The sequence below is a fragment of the Ammospiza nelsoni genome, chromosome 3 (genome assembly GCF_027579445.1).
Source record: "Ammospiza nelsoni isolate bAmmNel1 chromosome 3, bAmmNel1.pri, whole genome shotgun sequence".
Lineage (NCBI taxonomy): Eukaryota > Metazoa > Chordata > Aves > Passeriformes > Passerellidae > Ammospiza > Ammospiza nelsoni.
The window spans coordinates 105,387,574-105,409,874 of NC_080635.1; the positions used below are offsets into that span (position 1 = coordinate 105,387,574).

The 22,301-nt window shown below is 43.4% G+C and overlaps 1 long non-coding RNA gene across 1 annotated transcript; it reads left to right on the forward strand.

The window, feature by feature from the left end:
* Positions 1 to 4,594: 4,594 nt before the first annotated feature.
* Positions 4,595 to 7,631, forward strand: LOC132071852 (uncharacterized). The gene is made up of 2 exons (XR_009418216.1): positions 4,595 to 4,761; positions 6,770 to 7,631. It is a non-coding gene; the product is annotated as an uncharacterized LOC132071852 (long non-coding RNA).
* Positions 7,632 to 22,301: the final 14,670 nt, after the last annotated feature.

Below are 22,301 nucleotides of genomic sequence, written 5' to 3' on the forward strand. Positions count from 1 at the left end.
CAGGCTTCATATTAGTGTTGGGACCAGAATGGCAGAAGTCCTGCCAGTCACAGCAGGGATCAGTATATAGTTATCATCATTCTGGATTTGTCCTTAAACATGAAACATTAGTATCACATTTCTTCACTCAGCACAGCCCAGAATCCACCTGCAGAAACTGAGCATCAAGCATTGAGGTTCCTCTCCTCAGCTGTGCTCTGATGGCAGCCTTCCTGGATTCATGAGAAGGCAATGCCACCTCCCAGACAAGAGGCTTCAGAGAGTTTGCAGAAGGACAGGAACTAGTGGCAACAAAAGAGACAGCAATTACATTGATTTTGAAAGGCTGTCACAAAGCAATAGGGAAGGGAGAACATGAGGTTGGTGCAAAGAGATGTCTTTTTTAAGAAGTTGTGCCTGTGTGATTGCAGCTCTGCACAGGTCTGATGGCCATGGCCAAGCCTGCAAGGCCTAACAGGAATTCATGTGCAGGCACATGTGACCCCGTGGGCCCCCAGCTGAAGGCATCAGAGCAACACGGGGTCACCAGTGCTCCCCACACTCCCTAGGCTCTGGCAATTTCCCGGGTGTGTGGATGTGACAATGCAGCTGTCGGCCCTCCCATCCATGGAACGGCTGCATCCAGCCTCGCCCGCTAATGTATGCACACTTCTCTGCCCATCTGTCTTCAATAATCTGTCCCCCAGGACCAGGAGAAAGAAAGAATAATTAAGCTGTTCCATTAAGGAAGGAGGATGTTTTGACCAGGGGAAGTAACTTACTCTTTTAGCTCATCTCACAGACCGAGTAAGACGTGCGCTCATTGACCACTGGTGCTGCAAGTGTGTGCTGATCTGAACTTGTTAATGAAGATAACTCTCTGTGCTGGGAGTGCTAGAGGAGGATGGAGGGTTAGAGGGGAGCACTGAGGTTTATCTGTATTCTGCAGAGTGCATCTGAGTAATAAAAGTCACCTTCCTCAGAAACCTTTGCCCAAGAGTGAACTCAATTCCTCTCAGCATGTTTAAAAGAGTCCTGTAAGACACCTGCATGAATAATACTGAGTAGGGCATGCTCACTGAACTTCCCGGGATGCTGGATTCAAAGGGGAAAGAAAAGATGGTGAGAAACAGAAGAATTGGAGGAAAGCAAAAAGGAGGGGGAGAAAACCAGGATATGGGTAAAAAATTGAAGCAGGATATGAATAAAAAACTGAAGCTGTAAACAAATCTTACTGATGATTTTCCAAGGGGACAAGGCAAAGGACCAAACTGGGGTACAAGAAATTAATGGCATTATCTCACATATTGAAAATATAATGAGTCTCTTTCCCTGAAAAATCTGTCTTGAAATATATTGAGAGAAGCATCTTTCAATTACCAGCACATTAAACTCCAAACTCCACGGTGTCACCGCAAACAGAGGGGGAATGACTCTGAGGGGAAATGAATGATTAGGACTCCATCCACATCCCAGCTGCGACAGGATGTGTTTTCACAACACACCAACTGTTTAAATCATTTGATCTTCTTATTGTCTGACAGTGCAAATTAAATATGCGATCTGCTTTCATGAGGCTTCCTGGTTCAAATCCTGCAACTTTCCTTTCTTTTTATTTTTTTCCTCATATGCTTTTTAAGTTAATTAGAGCTCAGCTTACAAATCCCACAGCAGTGTTCCACAGGTGATGTGGGGTGAGGACCTATCAACTCATGGAGTAAAAGGCTTTTTTTAGCTGTCTCTGCTGGGAGGCTTTGGGGCTTTGCTGTGACTCACACACTCAGTTGTGCTTGTAGGCAAGGGAAAAGTCACTCTTGCTGCCCGTGGGGCTGAATTCCCTGAGCTGCCTCTCTTGGGAGGGATTGAGCACAGTGGAGGTGGCTGAGGAGGGCAGGGATATGAGTAGTACAGTGAAAATTGCACAAGGAATTAAGAGTAAAAAGGGGGGGAAAAGGAGCAACATCCCTGGCAAGTTGGGATCCTGGTGAGCCACCACTGTGGAGGCTCTGGCAGACACCAAGAAGCACTCAAACACCCAAAAATGCCTAGGAGGCGCAAAGGCATGAGGAATAACAGGCATGCTAGCACAGACTTGGAATACAAGGTACAGTTGGAAAAACTCAAACATGTCAGAAGTCAGCTTGTGTTTCTAGAGAAGTGGCAATGAGGGCCACAACTTGTCTTGAAGGGAATGGACAGAGAGATGTGGGGCACTAACCACATTTAACAGGCCCAAGCTGCTGTTTACAGATGGAGAAGTAATTCTGGCCTGGAGCTAGGCTTGATTTCTTGATGCAGCCCTGGAGAGCAAAGGTTTGACTATGGACTAATTGGTTGTGTTGGCAGTGAGTTGGAGAGGCCAGGAATTCACACCTAGAACAAGAACCTGACTTCTATCCCAAGGCCTTTTGACCCACCAGAGCATTCTTCTGTGGCTGCTGGGAGATGAACGTGACAAAGGTAAAATCACTGAGACACTGCACACTGTGATACTGCACACATGTATACTATATACACACACATACATATATATATATATATATATATATATATATATATATATATATATATATATATATATATATGCATGTGAATGAAAGAGATCATTTGACATACCGGGGTGGATCATTTTATTCAGTGTTTGTAAAGTGAGTAGCTTAAGGGTGTCTGCGGGTATTTGCTGCAGATCCATACTGCATCTTGAAGTTTAAACAATAATAATTAATGCATGATAATATGAACATTCCTATTAGTAAAGGTGCCTCAATCAGGGGGCTTTTGTTTACATTTAATTCAAGACCAGTTTGACACAGAGTATTCAAAGCTTCCAGAAATATTTTCAGTTCCTATCAGCATAAACAGGGCAATTTTCAGGTCAAAGAAAGTGTCCTGGCCATTGTTACAGGGCACCAAAAAATGGTTATGCAAGGATGTCTAGCTCTTCCTAGAAGGCTGCAGTTTGCAGTGTAATTACTTTAGGGTGATTAAAGGGAATTTACAAAGAGATCCTCAAGGATACTCCATGGCAGCACTGCTGAACATCTGTGCTGGCTAAAACAATGTAATTGGAGTGTGAGGCAGCTGAGTAGATCACACAGTGATTTTGCTTTGTACCTTAAAGCAGGATCCACCGTGTTATGCTGTGTAATGTATTTCACTCCAGAATGTGGCAGGAGGTACAAAACACTGCACTGTGCAGACCATACTACTTTCAAAAAGCTTTTGAAAAACATGTGCAGCTTAATTCAATATTGCCAGCTTCTGGTACTCTCTGGCAGGAACTTATAAATCTCTTACAAATCTCTCTGTTTATCTGCAAGTGCAGAGATATGGAGGCATGATGGTTACATCTTAATACTATCTTTGTTGTTGCATATAGGTTTTAATTTAATTTTACGTTATGTGGCATTTACTTTATCTGCTCCGATTAAACTAATTCTTCAAGGCACACAAGGAAGGTGACTGAAGGTGATACAGGCAGTCTCCTGTGGTCTGGATCTGCATAGGCAGCCCCTTCCAGCCAGCTGTGACTGGATCCACCAGAGAATGTGATTAGAGGGGGAGCAGCATCTTCAGTGCTGGGCATTGGGAGAGATTTAAGAACTAAGAGAAAGTGAAGGTAAAACTATAATCTAATTTTGAAAATGAGGATTAAAGGTTCCATTACTCATGCTGTTTCCACTGTACATATGGAGGTAAAAATATGTGATTTTGCTGGATAAAAATATTGGCCCCATGCAGCTAGTGTGGTGCAAGTAAATCCCTACTGTGCTTGTAATGAGGGGAGGTTAGGATCATGCAGATGTGTGGCTGTAAGCCGGTTTAGTATTCGAGCTGGCATAATATGAAGAGATTGTTCCTTGCCTTATTGGCAAGTCTGGATATTCTCCACCATGTTGTGACAACAACAACAAAACCACCAGGAGAGCGGTGTGGCTCCATGCGCATCTCCCGCTCATCACCCTCTAATGCACAAATTGGGTGGCAGCAGGAGCCTCCTGCCTGGGGTCCTCAGGGCTTTCTTTCCCATGAAGCTGCTTTAATTTTGTATGTTTGGTAAGCATCTGTTTTTACAAGGGTAGCACAGTGTCTAGAAGCATGGAGGAAAACACTGGTGCTGATGTTTCTAAGTAGTCAGAGAGTTCTGCCTTAGTAGTCCAGGGATGCCCCTGGGGCAAGGCTGCCTGCCCAGATGGGCTTACAATTAACCTGGAGAATAACACAGTCATGGATACTCCTGTGGGAAGGTGAGGGAAGAGGAGGGCAGCTTCACTGCTGAACAAGGAGGTCACTTTGCATGTTCATCCGCTGTCCATGCAGGATAGTACAAAAAGAGTAGATGAAGGTAGCAGAAATGAGTTATCACAGCTAGGAATGCTTTGGAAAAGTGAGAGAAAAAGTTACCTGAGATTACCTGAAGCACAGGGATGTGGAGGGATAGAATGTAAGAAAATATAGTGCAGAAGGTAATCTCACACCTGAGGAGTTGCAGCTGTACTAATCACCACAGATTAGGAACAGGCCTGCCCTTCATAGGCCACAGCTGAGTCCAATAAGATGATGAGTGCTACAAAAGAGTGGGGAAGCCGGGTGAGGAGAGGGCTGGAGTTTGTTGGTTGTGCTGTGGAGGGAGCTGTAATTTGGGGGCTGAGCCCCCTCAGTGCTGTGAGGAGATGTCCATGAGAAATCACCAAGAAGGTATGGGAGCTTTGCAATAAGAATGACAGCACAGGGACATCACTTCTTCTGCATCACTGAGGAGGAATGGCAGTTTTGGCTAAGGTAAGCAGAGACACAGGGAGGTGTGAGAGAAATTAGAGATGGATCAGCAGCTGTGAGAGGGACAGAAGAGAAAAAGAGAGGAAAAGGGAGAGCATAGTAAGTGGTCATGCAGGGGAAGCAGGAATTACAGCTGGAGTGGTGGGGAAAATGAGCATCTTTGAGGCTGTGTGTACTGAGAAGACAGCAGAGCCTGACTCTGAGCTCTGTGGAAGGTGAGGAGCTACGTGCTGGTGCATGGGGCTGGGGGCATTGGCAAAGGCAAAGGAAATTATATATCACTTTAATCTGCAGCACATTCCTTGTTGTCTGGGAATATATATGTCAGCTGGGGAGATACCTGTGGAGGTTACTGGAATTAATTGTATTTTTGCATTTCCCTCTCTCTCCCACTCACCTCCCACAGATGCACACACACAGATTTCTGTAGGCATAAATGTAACACTGAAGTTTCATTGTGGTTACCAGTATTACTTGTCTCCAACTATCACATTGCCATTTGAACATTTTTTGATTCCATACCCCCTCAATTCCCTGGGCATATAGAGAAGTTGTAATTTCCAAGGAAAAGAAAAATAAAAAGGAACAAACAAACAAAAAAACCCCAACCCTTTGGGTCTCCAGGAAGCTTTCCAAATTTGTCTATGTATTGGATCACCAAATTTTTCTGGAGCTTGGTTTTTCTGGCCTATCTGGCTTAATAGATCTGGATGCCTGAGATTTAAAACTGCCTTACTGCTGATAAGATTTTTCTCACCTGTAAGTTGCAGTAGGTTAATTGTGCCTGGAAGATATTTAAGCAGGGACATGTTCACTGATGCTGACCAGAGAGACAGAAAAGGGCTGATGGGCAGGGACCCAAACCAAAAAACAGAAATCAGAAGATCCACTGTACAGTACACATATAGGTCCCAGATGCTGGAGTGAAGTGGGTCCTCAGTAGTGTTATAATTGCTTTATAACAAGCAATTCATTGTGAAAACATAAAAAATTGTATTGCTAATGTATCCCTAACCTGACAAAGCATATATGAAACAAGAAGATATTTATTTCTGTGAGTGTGCCAGTTCTTTATTGAACACTTAGTCTATTAAATGCTGCTTTTAAAATACACGATACTTGTTCCCCATAGTTTATAATTTAAATTATAAATATACCACATTATCAGAAAGAGCATCAAAATATATTCATGACATGATTCACTGTGTCAGCACATTGACTTGCAATCCTGCTGCCATGCAGGTTTTCCTGCATGTGAAAGGAAAGCATCAAGGGAAATCTGAGTCCCAGTGCTCTCACAGAGTTATGCACCCACTTCAGAATGGTGGGTTTTCATTTGGGAGCTGTTGCAATGTTCCTACCTGGTGCACTCATGTTCTGTGCACATACTTCATCTTCCACTCTAGAAAGGTATTTTCCTTAATTTTTGTAACAGTAGCCAGCACAGGTAAGGATTCATCCAAAATTAAAATGCTGCTATGTTGGAATAAATGATCTCTCTTGAGTCTTTAAAATTCTTATAACCCATTCTTCCTGAAAGATGCAATATCTGAAAACCCTTTCTCTCAGCCTTTTATATTTCTTATTTTAAATTAATATAAGCTGAGATGTCTGTATTAGTATAGCACAAACATTTGGATTTGAAGAAGAAATCTACATTTTTTAAAACTTGATGGACAATATTAAGTGATCAACACCAATTTAAAATTGCATTTTATAATAAATACATATTTTGCATTTCAAGAATTCATTGGAAAAGTCCCAAGTAGCAACTACCTTCCATTTACTAACCAGGTAAATGCCTCCTTTAAAACAGTCATATTCTTTTCTCATCATCATCAGTACAAACTATTTTCAGATAGTTTTTGTGAGTGGCCAAGACTGTTTGTCCAGCTGCCAGATGAACTAGCATGGTTTATTGGTTAAATGGTGCTTAGGGCATGCACACAACTGTGTCATCCATGTTGCTTTTTGCCACCTCTGACCACTGTATTTTCCCTTTTGTTGACAGAGATTTTACTTCCACTCCTCCAAGAGAAAGATTGTGGAGAGATGTCAAAGCTTATTATTCAATGGAGGTGTCACACCAAGGCTCTTCTATGAATGACCCTGGCAGTGTTAAATTCAAGAAAACAGTGCTCAAGGATATGTAGCCACATGAAAGATTTCCATGGGTTTTTTCCCATATTGCAGGGTTTGAGTTTTGATTTTTTGACCAATAAGATTATTTTTATGTGGCCACCTGAAATAATAAGGGATTATTACAGATCCAAAGGTAGCCTAGGTGCCCTTTCAATAATCATTGTAAAAACAGACAGCAATTTTAGCGCTCTCTTCATTTCCATAAAATATCTAACTTGGTGGTTCAGATACTTGCCACGAAAGAGATACACGAAGGAGGGAACAAGACTGTCCAGTGCTGTGAGTCCCCTCACAGGGAGAAGACCAGGCAGGTAGCAACTGACCCTTGTGACAAAGAAAGGTGGTGACTGTGAGAGGAGATGGGTCCTGCAGCAGCCAGATCCATCCCACTCCTGCTGTTCTTTCCATCTCCACCACCTCAGGACAGGCTGGTCACTGCCAGCCCTTGCAGTGTGGCCTTTCATCCTACTCTGGTTCCACCCTTGTGGAGCAGTATGCAGGCTGTATTGCTGTGGACAAAGTCAAAATTCCATTGGTGGTATCTTGTTCTGACAAGATACAAAGGTATCCACCTCCCAGGCTACAAGCGCAGCAAGCAGAATGAACTCTAAATTCAGAAAATGTCACATTTTCAACAAGTTTTGGTGTTTTCAGCCAGTTCCCAAATGAAAAGACCTAATATTTTCTAAAGTCTGATTTTTTAATAAAAATAATTTCATGTACCAGGACAATGCAGCTTTAGAGTCATACATGTTTACTGCATCTACTCTGAAACATGAAATTTATACAGGGAACAACTGCTGGGGAGGAGCACATGCACAGGGAATGAACAGGCTTATTTGTATCACCTGCTGTAAGTGCATTATTACCAAGATGCTGCAGCCCTGGTGTGCCAAAGATACCTGTTTCTGGGTAGATTTTAGTAACTTGGAGAAGATGGCTCCAAGCATATGGAGGACAGTCTAAACTATTACTTCATCACACAGGTTTTCAAGAAGGAAAAGAAGAACATTCAAGAGTCACCTTTGGGCAAACTCAGAGTTGAATCAAAGGAAAAGTATTCCTTGCACGTAGTACAAACCACCAGTCCCTGCCCACAGGGTAGCTGCAACATCTTCTGTTAGAGTCTGGACCTGTGTGTCTTCATTAACTCTTGGAAAATGAGTGTATAGCATTTCTGAATGGCAGGATGCACATTCCCACCCTCTACACAAGGCTGAGCATTTGGTGAGACATCTCAGGCCTGCCTGAGCTGCCAGATTTGGAATAGCACTTCTGCAACAGGAGTCTGAAAGTCTGTGTGGTGTCCCTGTAACCATGCCTAATGCAGGCATCAGTAGTATGTAGCAGAACAGTCAAGAATTGGACTTTTAAACTCACGTGGGCTTTATGCCCTTCAGAATTTGGCATCTGAAGCTACAGGCAAGCACCCAAGAGAGAGGGAAGTATAATCTACTAAAATCACAGAATCCCCACAATAAGGAGTTATTGGCTCAAGTAGATCACTTTCCAATTTAACTTGTACCTTTCCTAAGCAGCATGTATATCTCCTACGTTCTGTGTACAGCAAATGTAAGCAGTGAATCCAGTTTGTACCAGCTTCCCTGGCCACAAAAGATGACCCACTGTCTTTTCTTTCAAAGACAGAATTTATAAAGCTTGTGTTGCAGTTCAGCCTTGAGTTTGGGCTGACATTTGTTTCCTTCCCCAAATGAGTTGCCAGGTTACATTTCAAGCAGACTTCTGAAAGTATACAAATGTACTTCTAAAACTGATAATCATCTCGGGGGGGAAGGCTTATATCCTGTTTTTGCTTATGAGAAGGGCCCCAGGCACCCTGATTTAAAAAATGATCTGACAAGAAGCAAAGACTCAAATGCTTCTTGACACATATACATCTGACACCTCAGATAATCAGCATAGTTTCATGGAATTAGCTGAAACTCCATCTTCACCCTCCACCCCCCTCTTGTCATCTCACAGCAGAAAACATGCTGAATAATAGTGCATCGCACCAGGTCCAGGCTTTTATTATATTTTCAGTCCAGAAGAAGGAAAAAAACATTCTTTTTTTCTCACTGTTTCTCTTCCATCAGCAGAGCTATTCTTTCCTTGATGCCATATCAAATGTTTAAAAATTTTCCACAGTTTAGTTTTAAAAGCAGTACATGAAGCCAAAGAAGGAAAAGAAAAAAAAAGAGAAGAACAAATGGAGCCATTTGAGCTCAGCTTTCAAACAAAGAGGCCCAATCAGGAGCTCAGACCTTGGAGGTGCAAGCCCCAGCCTCCCTTCAGACAAATGCCTTCACTTCTACTGATTTCAGTGACATCTGCACAGTATGGGCATGGACCCATCTTGCTTCAGAAACTACCTGTCTGTGCAAGATTTTGCCCATAAAAGAAAACCTAAAGGATGTGTGAGTCATATGAAAGCACATGGATTTGGAAAAGGAGCACTTCACAGTGTAGAGGAGTGCAATAAAGCCTTACTCGCCCCCTTACCTGAAGTATTTTTGCAACACATATATTTACAAGATTCCTTCTTTATTTTCATCCTCTTTGATCTATGCAGTTCCTTTGATGCATGCAAGTGATAAATCTCTGTGTCTTTCCTCCCAAGACTTTCAGACAATATGTGCCCTACTCTCATGGCTACAGTCAGTGCCTCCTGAGTTTGGATGCTCCTCTTCCTCCTCCTGCATCCTCCTACTGCTCCTCCCACTCACCAAATTTACCAGTCTTTGCCCATAGCTATCTCCTTGTCCTTGGCAGCACTGTCCTTAGGTGTCCTTACAAGTGACATTGATAGAAAAATTACCTGTAATCCTCAATCCTGCCCAGATCCACTTGGTTTCTTGTAGGGGGATAGAACATAAGTAAATAAAGGTAGTATAGAAAGTAATCTTACCCCCTAAAGATTTGCAGCTGAGCTAATTATTAGAGATTGGGAACAGGCCTGATGTTAACAGGCCACACCGGTAGGCCAATCAGAAGAGTGTTATAAAAGAGTGAATTTGTTGGTTGAGGGGAGCTGGAGTCAGTTGGCTGCTGTGAGTACAAGGAAGAGTCAGTGCCTAGAGGAGATGGCTGCAAGAAAACATCAAGGAGTTATGAAACTCTAGCAACGTGGAACATTTGCAGTATAATGACAATAGAACTCTTTGCACTATAATGACAACAGTTTCTGAGGATGCTGATGCAAGAGATGAAAAGGAGCTCTGTATGGTTGGGCATCCAGGGGCTTGTTTTCATTCCTCCATCTCCACTTCAAATGCAGCATTACAAAACCTGATTTCCTTCACCTTTCCTGGCACCTCTGTTTTTCTTGATGACCAGTATTGCTGGCCCTGTGTCTGTCTGTACCTGTGTGTCTCCTGGTCTTCTTTCTATATGTTGTACTTCAGGTCAGAAACTCTCTTCTTCTTCAGGGCTTTTGAAGTCTCTGGAGCCACAATGTCCCAGCCCATGCCTGGACCTTCCAGCAACTTGAGTCAGGCCATGTTGCTGATGAAATACTGTAAATGAGGGTTTTGAATTTCTAGAAATATTTTTCCTTTCCTTTTTTTTTTTTTTTTTTCATCAGTCATCTGTTAGTAACCTCTGAAGAATAATATTCACCCAGGCTTTGATTATCTTGCAATCTTGCATCTTACTGAAGGTACCTTTTCTACCAACCTTCCAAATTCTCACCTAAATGGAATAAAATACAATTTCTTTCCCAGGCTTTGCTTTAACTCAGAGAGATTTGAATGGGGGGGAAAGTTAGCATCCCCATAATAAGACTAGAAAAATTACAGACCATAACATAAGTTTTGGCTGCTTATCTGAGGTCTCTGAGCTACCATGGTTTCCATCAGCTTCAAATATGGAAGCTCAGTAGCTTTGGAGAAAAGCAGGTTATTTAATTCAATACATTTCATTTGAAAAACTGATATAAAACTGTTTTTTGAAAAAAACCCAGTAGCTTTTGCTTCTATAAGGCTAGATATGCTTAAAAGGATGGTGTCTGCCTCCACACCTTAGAGTTGCAGATGCCAACAGCGGAAAATGCAGGTAGCTGGGACAAGGAAGGCAGTGGGGGATTGATGTTCTTACAAGTTTGGCAAGGAAAGTGAAAAATCCACCACAGCAAAAGGACAGAAAATATACAGTGAGTAGATAAGACACTTCACCAGCCTTACAGCCTTCATAGATGAAGGGCTGACAATCCAGCCCCTTTGCATTCATTCATGGGGGGAGTATTTTGGAAAAGCACTGGCATCCAGCAACACACATTACTGCACAAGTGTTACTATTAATAGGATTAAGGCTTGCATTTATTATGCTGTGCAAAGATAGCAACTGTGATAAATGAAACTGCAAATACTGCCCACTTTAACCCTTTTTATAATCACTCTTATTTTTAGACACCATTTTCTATACTCCAATACTTGGTTCCATGCTGGTGCTGGACTAAAAGAAAGTATTTTCAGGCAGCACATTACAGTAAACATTAAGTATAAGAGCATTAATTTCAACAATCAGATATAAAATTTATCTGTAAATGAAGCAGCTGTCTTCACCGCATAGTCAAACACACAATTCTACATGTAATTTTGTGTGTTTGCATGTCACAAAGTGTCTCTAGTGTGTGTCATTTGGAATCACCTGGCATTTTACAGTAAAGGCAACAACACAGATGCCTTACAAATAACAAATGCAGAAATCAATTGCAGCTGTAGCCCTTGCACTGAGGTTCAGCATGCTCTCCTGCAGGTGAGAGATACCTTCCATACAGAGCTTGCTTCTCTGTCCAGGGCACTGTGGGCCAGCTAGAGGGCATGGCCTCGGTCCGAGCAGTGTGAGTCACACAGGGCTGCAGTGTGCCCAGCCCTGTGAGATTTACATGGTGATCAATGGCCTCAGCATCCTGAATTACTCTGGAGATGGTTTATTAGGAAAGGGCCTTGGGGAGCAAGGAATAGAAGGAGAGAGTAGATTCACAGTTAAAGGAAGAATTGGTACAAGGCAATTTATACATGAAAATTCAGATGCCCTTCTGAATTTCCTAAAAGCTTGAGGCATCTGAGTCCAGGGCTTTGCTCTGGGCCCTTCTCTAGAACTGATGTGCAAGTAAATCAGGCTCCTGTATGAAATCGCTCTTAAATGTGTAAGGCACCATCAATCAAAAGGTGTAATCAGCTTTCCTCTGCTCAGTCCCTGCAGAGCTATTCTTGGCATGCTGTTGGAAAAAAGCAAAGGCAGAGAGATGCTCTTTTTTTCCCTCTGAACAGAGTCCCAGAGAGACAGCTACCCTGCATAAGGAATGCAGCCCATATTCCCTGTCTGCAAGCGGAGTTTCACAGTGTGTCATCGCCTCCTCTGCCAAGGTGTTCCATTCCCAGTGTCCAGGAATGTCAGGTCAGCGTCTGGACCACACTAATCCACAGATATTTCTACCTCATCTGACTGCCAGAAATTTTCCTTCTCATTTCTGGAACAGTGTTACCCAGACATGCCCTAAAATTTCATGAGGAAACTACAGACCAGCCACTGTCTCCTCTTTCATGTACGTTCAGCTCCTCAGTGCCCCAGAGCAACATGAAAGCAGAGCAAAAAAAATCATGTCCCCTTACTCATGGCTGGGAAGCAGGACTTAAAAACTACTATGTAGGACTTTTGGATGCCCTCACAGTCAGGAATAGTGGAAAATCTTAGTGTGCTACTGTCAGCCCCTGAGCTGGGCCACAGCCATGGAGTTTTGCTGCACCTTTTCTTTGAAACAGGAGCCCTACCATGAACATCATACCCTTGCTTATATGTGCACACACACAGATATTTTGGTAATAGGACTGTTTTTTGAAATCATTTAAAGGTATTTGCAGAATCAGGAGGAGATATAAAAGCAGTGGGACCTCACAGGAAAGACAGGGGGAAGAAGGAGTGCTGGGAATTGCCAAACCCAGAGCTGCAGCACTAGATTCTCCTCAGCACATTTTAGGATTTATGTCAAGGTTTCCCACGCTGACATTAACCCTTAATCCACACATCAAGGGCTATGTTCCTACTGGGGTGTTTCAGAAGATACACTGCCAAACAAAGCCTTTCAGCAAAGAGCACAGAATCAATTGATCTCTCAAATTTTCTTCTGTAGTTTTTTTTTGTTGTTGCAGAAAAGTCTTGCATAAGAGCAACCACATATTTTGCAATGCCAAGATGCATATCATTCACATATAGAGGTTACACCAGTATCACTGGGAGAATGTATCCCTTCAAGAATTGTTCTAATTAGCAACTTGAGCTTTCATTTAATTACACTCTTTAATGCACATCTTGGAATTACAGAGGTGGGTGTAATTTAATTAGCCAAAAAAAAAAATCCAAGACACATTTCTATTCCCTTAAAATATAGGTTACACTTAAGACATGATGGGGATGACACAGATATTTCCCAGGAACCAGCTCCGTACGCCTTCGCCTTGAGGTATGTTCGGATGCAGCCCTGGGCATGCCAGCCTGAGTGTGGCTGGAGGCTGACAGCTGCTCATTACAGGCTGCCAGGGGTCTCAGCCTGGCTCCTGCAGGACAGGTGGCCACATGACAAACAGAGCCCCTCACAATTAGCACTAATTGACACTCGGGTGGCCGGTCTCCAACGAGAGGTCAGGGAGGGGCGAGCTCAGAGCATCCTGTCCTGGCAGCCAGGCTCCGTGGTGCCACCACCACATTGCTGTGTGCAAGCACAATGCTCAGCACCAATATTTTGACAGCTCTGGTGTTCACCAGGGCCCTCTGTGGCCCCTGACTAAAACTATCCCAGTTTTAGGTCTGCTGTGAATGCCTTAGCCTGGCCTCTCACCCACATCAGCTCCATGAAGTTGCCCTATCATCCATGCCCTTCATCCCCTCTCCACGGATGTGCTGGCTTTCTAGAGAGCAGATGCAAGAGTCTGAGTTTGCTACCACCTCCCACCTTTCATTTTTTCATTTAGAAACATTTCCACATTAAAAATGTGCAATAAACTGACCAGCTGCCACCCCTTGATGCTTAATCCTCTCTAATCTCGTCTGGGAACACTGAAATGTACAATTTTGCTTATTATGCAGCTTCCAAAAATAATTGAATGTAGCAAGTAGAGAGAGTAGCAAGTGAGGAAAAAAGGAAAGTAACCCCTCAGCTATTTATTTATCATTTTCTAAGGGCCTGGATGGCACACTCACACTGCTGTGAATGATCTCCTCCTCCTTAGAGAGCACATACAGCTAATCAAGCTGTGGACTGAAAAATGCCCCTTGTCCAACACAGGCCCTCTCCATCCAGGAATGAGATAGCCTATACCCCACAGACCTTCCAGCTCCACAGCAAACAACATGGTCCTCAGGGATGGAATTAATTGGAGTTTGGATTTTATACTGGTTGGCTTGATTGACTTCATCTGAGGCCTCACAAAAGCAGTAAGTCTTTCAGAGGGGCTCCCTATAAATTTATGGCTCACAAGGCAGGGAAAAAAAATCTCATGTAAATTATACCCTTTGAAAATGATCATGAGGTATCGAGATGGCCCAGGGGACTGTGGAGGAAGTTTCATCTCTTGCTCATTTAGCATAGGTAAGCAGCAATAACTTGTTATTCTCTTGAAGTAATGCAAAAGCTTAGGAAAAACAAGGTGTTTTATCAGTTTATTTAAACCATGCCCTGTACCAAACATGTTGGGTATGTATACATCTGTCTGCAATCAGATATCTACAAGGTTTTCCCCATGAAAACCAGCAGGTCTAAGGACTGACTGATGAACGGACACACAGACAGATTGGTGCTGTCCTTTCTTGGTGTACAGTACAGCCTTTCTTCCTTTTGCTGAGAAACCACAGCCATTCCCAGATAATTTTGTGAAATTATGGTGCCACGTGGGGAGCAATTGAAAGCAGATCTGACAGAGCCACTATTGTTCCAGGTTGCTCCAAATTGATCCTAGCTCATCTGGAGCCCCACAGTTTTGTCTTCAGCAAATTCCACAGCTCCAGTCATGATTTCTAATCCAGATGTCCAACATGATCTTTTTCTGTGATGTTACCAGCTTTCCCCCAGCATTCAGCTCTTCCTGACAGAAATATAAAGCCTTATCATGGAGTTACAGAATATCTCAAGCTGGAAGGGCACAGGGCTACCTAAAACTAAATCATGTAACTAAGAATGTCATCCAGAAGTTCCTTGAACTCTGACAGGCTGGATGCCATGACCACTCTACTGGGGAGGCTGTTCCAGTGACTGATGACCCTCTGGATGAGCAGCACTATCCTAGTATCCAAACTGTACTTCCCCCGATCAAATTAATTTCATTTTCATAATTCTTTGGAGGAAGAATTTCTCTGAGGTTCTGACTGTCTAACTTGTATAAAAGAGAGTTCATAGCTAAGGCATCTCTAGAAAGTGAAGTATTCAGTAAAATTCAGCTTTAAAATATTATTTTGCAATGCAGCTGTGTATCCCTTGTCCCAGCTCTGAGAAACATGGAGTCTTTTATTTTTCTTTTCCTGGGCAAAAGCTATAAAAAAGCAGTATAGAAAGCTCTGGAGGTCAGGGTCCTCTCTCAGTCATCTGCAAACCATCTAACAAAGTCGTCAGCTCTTCACAAACTGCAATATTAAGAGCATATTGTTTCACACATGCTGCTTATCATTTTCCACTTTGAAACAAGCAGCTACAAGCTCTTCTAGAGGAGCATTTTAGTGGTAGCAAAGACAATCAACTTGGAAAAAGTGACTGATTGCTATAGTGCTAGTTTGCATTTCATGTCACCTTGCTTTCAAGTTCTCATTAATTACATTACATTAATTAATTAAGCCTGATAGCACACCTGTTGTTAAGAATTATCCACACTTTATAGTTAGAGACACCAAAAGAGAGCTATTAGAAGGCTTGTTTAGAATCTATATTAAAATTGAAAACTAGTCCAGCTTTATACTAGACCCAGATTGTATCTGTGTGAATACATGCTCTCCCTGTTTCCCATTGTACCCAAGACTTCCTAGCTTCTAAAAATAGAGGCAGCATCAAAGGAGTTGTGCTTTCCCTTCCTAGTATGCAGGAGAAAGCTTGGCTTATTTATGTGTGCAAGAAAATTATTGCAAAAAGGTGACAATTGCAAAAACTCCTCTGTTTTCAAGCATTTTGGTTCACCCCAGCTGGGGCAGGCCACTGGAGCTGGCCCTTCAGTCTGGGGTAAAGGCAGAGCCAGTGCAGGTGGCTGAGCCCCCATGGAAGGGTTTGCTGTGTGATGGTGACAGCTGGACCAGCCCCAGGCCCTGGAAAGGGCCGCAGAGGGAGGCTGCATGGGGCCAAATCCTCACTGCCTTTCCTCCCTGCAGGGCTGCAGAGCACAGGGAGCCAGGCTGGGCCCTCCTCTCCCTGGCCCCGTGCTTGGGGCGGACAAGGGTGTGAAGATCAGCCTCCCTCCCCCAGCCATGCAGCTCAGCCCTGCCCTGCCCTGGAAGCCCAGCTGTGGGCACTTTGTGCCATACAGGAATGCCCTTTACAGGCAGGGCAGGATGTCACTGCCAGGGGGATGGGGACACAGGCCATCTCATCCCAGTGCCTGTGTGACCTGTTACAGATTTCCTGGTGATTCCCTCTAGGGAGAAATGGCTTGTCAGCCACATCCAGACGAGTCCAGAACCACTCTGGGCCGTGGCCTGCCTCAGTCTTGGCCTGCCTCCCAAACAAGGGGCCATTCAGCCCTTTGCATGGCTTCCTCACAAACCAGAAAAGCAATCCAGGAAAACAAAGTCTCCTCGCTGCTGGGTTGGGTGTTGAAGGGTGTCCTCCCAACACCCAAAACTTCCACAGCCCAGCTGCTCCCTTGTCATTATTTGCCCCTCCATCTCATTTGTTGCACACGATGAAGGCATTCCCCTTGCCCAGGTGGCCCCTCAAAGGCAGAACAGAGGTGAGGCACCACGGTCCCACATCCTCCTTCCACTGCAGCAGTGTCCCTGCATCCCTGTGATGCCAGCAGCTGAGCACTTCCCAGAGAGTTCATTTGTGAAAAGAAACGGTATCGATTCGAGGGACGCGCAGCAGTAATTCTGTCATTCGGCTTCCACTCGGCACGATCACACTTCATTTTCAGTCTCCAAACAATAAATAAATATAAAATGAGCATTGGCTTAAATAGCATTTAACACGCATGACTTCCCAAAGAACAGCATAAAAGCAGGATCCATTGCTGCTTTTCCCTTACATGAATCAATGGGAAATGCTGAATGAGTTAAGAAAAGCAGAGAACAAAAAAAAAAAAAAAAATAGAGATTATTGTTAGAACAGGGGGCTTTCTGCACTGCTTGTGCTGTATATCCATGATCCTTTTGTGTCCCTTTTTATCCTACCCTGAAATGGAATTAGCTTTCAGTCTTTCCTTTTTTTTTTTTCTTAAATTTGATCTTATTCAAATCAGCCCCTTAGCAGGTTGGCTGAATTCTTGAAAGCCTAACACAGCCTGCAGATGTCTGTCTGTGCAGCCACATGGCAGAACCAGGCTTTGGGGGTCCCCAGAGCATCGCGCGGGACCGGGAACTTCTTGGTGCCAGTTCCAAAAATCCATATCCCTTTCCAGTTCATTACAAACACCTATTGTTTGCCATATTTATCTGCCATCACTGCTGTTTGTTAGCAAATGGAAAAAGAAATGCCAGGACTAAATTTCAGCCTGCCCTTAGAATAGTGGAAAGGGGCTACAGGAATTGAATGACAGATGGTCTTTGAATGATATACAGAACCTCTGCCCCTGGGCCTGCTTTGGAGGAGCTGTTTTGGATTGTTGCTCAGAAGAGTGGGAGGTTGTTGTGTGATATGTGATTATTCCATAATAATTTTAATTATTTTGCCTGTTTTCAAACAATAGTCTCAGCCTTTTTTAATTTTTACACTCACTGAGTTGTGACACGAGCATTCTTTCCTCTGTGTTAGCAGGGATTAAAATCAAACCCTGTATCCCTTCCCATTTTTTTTTTTTTTCAAATAATCCATGTTTAAATAAATTACCTCAGCCTGGAAAAGTGAGTTACAGGGCATTCTCCTGACATGTGTGGCAGAGAGAAAAGCGAAGGGCTGGGGAACAGGGCTGGGGGGATGGGGAAGGTTTTATTGTGTTTTGCAGGATGAGATTGTCACCGTAACAAGTTTCAAGAAGAGCTGCTCTTTAACTCCTCTTCCTCGGCACAGAGAGCGCAGCTCTGGGAACCTCATTTACATGCATATGGGTATCTGATTGGATCTGTTCAAAGGTACAGTAGGAGTCAGTCAGATTGAATATGATGTGCATATAAATGAAGTTCCCAAAGTGGGGTGTGATGCTTCAGGAGAGACAGGGAAAATATGCTGTCTCTGCTTCATCCAAAGTCCAATAGAAACTTGGGGATTTTATTCTTTTTAACTGGCTTGAGATAAGCAAGAGTGGAAGCCAAAAAAAAAGCATATATATGTACAGATATATATGTATGTATGTATGTATGTATTTCCCCCCTCCCCATTTATTGAATTTACATCTTAGGCCAAACACTCATTGCTGGCACCCCATAAATTGCATTAGCTCTGTGTTATCAGAGCACACATTTGATTTGCAGGACAACTGCACACACATGCCTGCAGGGTTCACCTCCTTGCAGCACAGGCACCACACTTGCCTCCATCCCTCTGCTGACAAGCAGGGATACAAGGAAAGCTGTTGGGCTTTGCTGGGCTTTGCTCTTGCTTGATCCTGCTCAGCCACAGCCACCACTCACAGTGTTTTGGCTAATCAGGGGGCAAGCAGCATGTGGCTTTGGCTGAGCTTTGTGCTTGGGTGCAGGCAGCAAGCATGGGGCAGCTAGAAGTGCCAGGCAAATATGTTGCTCAGGAGAGATTTGGTCCACCCTCAGGAGCTGGTGTGCTCCAAAAGTGATAGGAATTATCAGAAAAATGCAGCACCATAAAAGGTAAAGGGCTAAAGGGAACTCTTCTCCTAGCAAAATAATCATGAGCTAAAGCTGCCTTTCCAGAAAGCACTGAATTTAAATAATACTGCATGCTAACCTGGGACAGGAAACAGCATGTGCCTACAAGCCAGGACTCCTTTGGTTTGTGGGGCCTTCTGACCTTGTCAGTGTGCCAGGATTTGGGGCACACCCCCGTGGCACATGAGTGCACACCAGACCCTTGGGAGAGCTGCACAGTCCCAAGGTGTCCCTGGGATAATGGCTGGCTCTGCCTCCTGCCCCAGGCTGGCTGTGAGAGGAGCACATGGAGACTGGGAGATGCCCAGGGCCCACAAGGATGCTGCTTTCCCTGAGCCTGGCTCCTGTCCTGGGCTGTGGCACCCCTGCCTGTGGGGAGGGGGCTGGGGAGGCAGTGCCAGCTGTGGCTGTGGGGATCCTGCACCTCACCAAGGACACCCTCTGTAATATCTGCAGCTTTATTTTCAGCAAATCTCTGTCTCTCTGCAGCAGGGTCTCACTGGTACTGCTGAATGCCCAGCTGAAATTCAGATTGTTCCAGTCCCACCAGCAAGGCTGGGGACTGTACTCTGCCTCCACAGGGAGACACGCTGTAGAGACACACCTGTAGAAATAAAAATACTGTGTATTCCTCTCTCCTCAGTGTTACAGGAAGACAACAAGAAATAGTTTACATAGTGATGAGGATGCTTTGGCAAACATCAAGAGTACCTTGAAGCTAGATGCCATAGTTTCAAAACCTTAAAGCCACAATGCGCATCTCTTAAGAGAATTTATTTCAATGCAATCTGAAAAACTAAACTTAAACATTATCTAATCTTTCTCTTTTTTTTTTTTTTTAACCATCCAAGACTTGCCTCCTGGTCTGGGTGTTTCTCATAAAACATTAGATAATATCAAACATTTCAAGCCATCACTGAAAGGAGTTTACTGTACAGCTTTAGGGATACTACCAGACATAAAGAGATGCAAGCAGAACACTGAGAATGGGTGAATACAACAGAGAGACATTTCAGTTCCTGCTGCTTTAAAATATTTGTTTCTGTAACTTTGGGCTACTTGCTATTTGTGGTTCAAAATCTAAAGAGTTTTGTTTTGCCTTTACTTAAAGCTGCACTTTGAACTCCTTTAGAAATACCCATGAAAAGCAGAGCAGGTATCAGGCCTTAAGAACAGAGTCTAAACTCCAGTGTTTGTGGAGGAACGTGAAGGATGGCCACTGCTAGACAAGAGGGCTTACAGGCAGGAGCACATTTGGATTTTTATCTGCAGTATAGATGATAAAATAAAGTCTTGTACAACTCACCAATGACACTACGACTGGTAGAGGCGTAAACAAGGAGAGCAGCTTATTGTTCCAGGCAGATGGGAATTGCCTGGATGGATGGCTGCAAGTCAGCAACAAGCATTTTAAGACAGGTGAAGGAAGTGAAATTTAGGTAAGACTTAGGGCAACAGAGAGCAGGCTCTGCCTGGGCCTCAAAAAATACTCTGAACCACTGAAGACAAGAGCCCCTGGAGAAGCTCTCACAGCAATGACATTGCAGAAGGGACAGTGTGGGCTTTGCATGTATAAAGTACCTGGTAGAAATCACAAACCATCTTGCCTCCATAGTCGCAGATACCAGTGTCCACCTCTGGAGAAGACCCCAAAGGGCCCATATACATATAAATTAGATATGAAGCAGGGCTAAGAAGGGCTTTTCAGCTTCTCCAATGTGGGCACAACACAGCTGATGAGCAAGAAGCAAGGCAAAGCCCTGGGGCTCCCATGTTTGCGTGTTAGATGCTTGGAGACTTTTCAGAGGAAAGGAAGCATAAGGGTGTAATGTACAGGGAATTTGTGTGGTTTAAAGGAGTCTTTTATCATCCCTAAAATGTCCCTCAGTCTGAACTGCAGCACCAGCAATTGAAAAGTTACAGTGAATACCTAGCACCCACTTATTATTTATAATGAGCCTGGAGATCTCAGTATGAATCAGCCACTTGCCAAAACCCCCTGTCAGGTTGCTGATAATAATCTGGGGTCATGGGCAATGAAGTATGGGGCAGGGATCCCAGCTCTTATGTTTCCTTGGAGATAGGCTGCTGTCTTACATCTGTCCATGCTTCAGTCAGGGCACTGGACTAAATGACCTCCCGACATCCCTTTCAATCTGATTTATTCCATGATTCTACCATGACACCTTATAAAAAGCCAATATCTAGTCACAAACCTCAGCCCCAGACCTTGCAGGGTTTTTCTGTCCATCACCCTTGTAAGTTCCCAGCTGGACCACTCTTAACACTGAAACACTGCAAGTACCTCTGTGATAAATGGAATTGCATGTAAGGAAAGCATGGTTTTGGCCATCTGGGATTATGTTATAAACACTTCTACAAGAAAAAAGAAAGTACTCCTGGGAAATAATTGTAATTCATCATAATTTCAACCTTCAGAAAGAGTTTTGCAAATAGTTATACACTGCCTTTATATAAAAAATTAAACCATACCATACATATGCATAATATTGCTTCCTTGAATTGGCCAAATATAAGAGAGATTGTCAGGTGTGAATATAAGTGGTTGCTTAAGCAAAAATTCATATTGAATTTAGGGATGGTTACCCTACATCTAGCTACCAACATTAATATGATAAACAACAACAATTATGAGATTTTTGCCAGTTCATCATATCTAAGGTTTAGATTTTAGTGCTGTCCAGTGTTAATCCACATTGTTTAAATGCCTGCTGCCCTTCCAAGTATAATCCACCTGGAACAATGAGAAAAACAGGAATCAGTAACCAGTGGTGCTATTAATTATCCTTCATGGATTAAATGCTTCAATTTCACTGAGTTATCACCCTGTAACCCTACTGCTCAGGAACTTTGCACCATCTTCCCTTGCCCAAACAAGCTGAATCACATCATTTTTTCCACAGTGCTGCTAACATAGTTCAAGGCATTGTCTACATGGTGTTGTTCCTGGGAGCCAGTGACCAGCACAAAACGTCTGTCCTGAGGGCTTCCAGTGAAGGGCTTAAATGGAATAGAAAGTCAGAGGTCCTCAGAGGTCTCCTGGTAAAGATTGCTTGCTATGCCTTTGAGCAGAGCCCTAAACAGCAAGAGAAGCAGGACATTGGTGGGTCTTTTCTCTGTTTAAGGAGCCCAGTCCTCCTGAAGTTATTCAAACAGTTCTGATTTTGAAACAAATTTTCTGACTACCATAACTGCAGATTTAATTTTTTATTTGTAATAACTTGATTAAAATTCATTGGCATGTCACCTGGAGGCCAGAGGAAAAAAAAAGTACAGATTGAGTCAGTGGACTCGTGTGAGGACTCCTGGAAAAGATCCTTAGTAGAAATAATCAGTATTACATTGCTAATATTTCTTGCAATTAATTGGCATATTTTCTTGTAAATCAGTTCAGAAAGCAGCTGAAATGA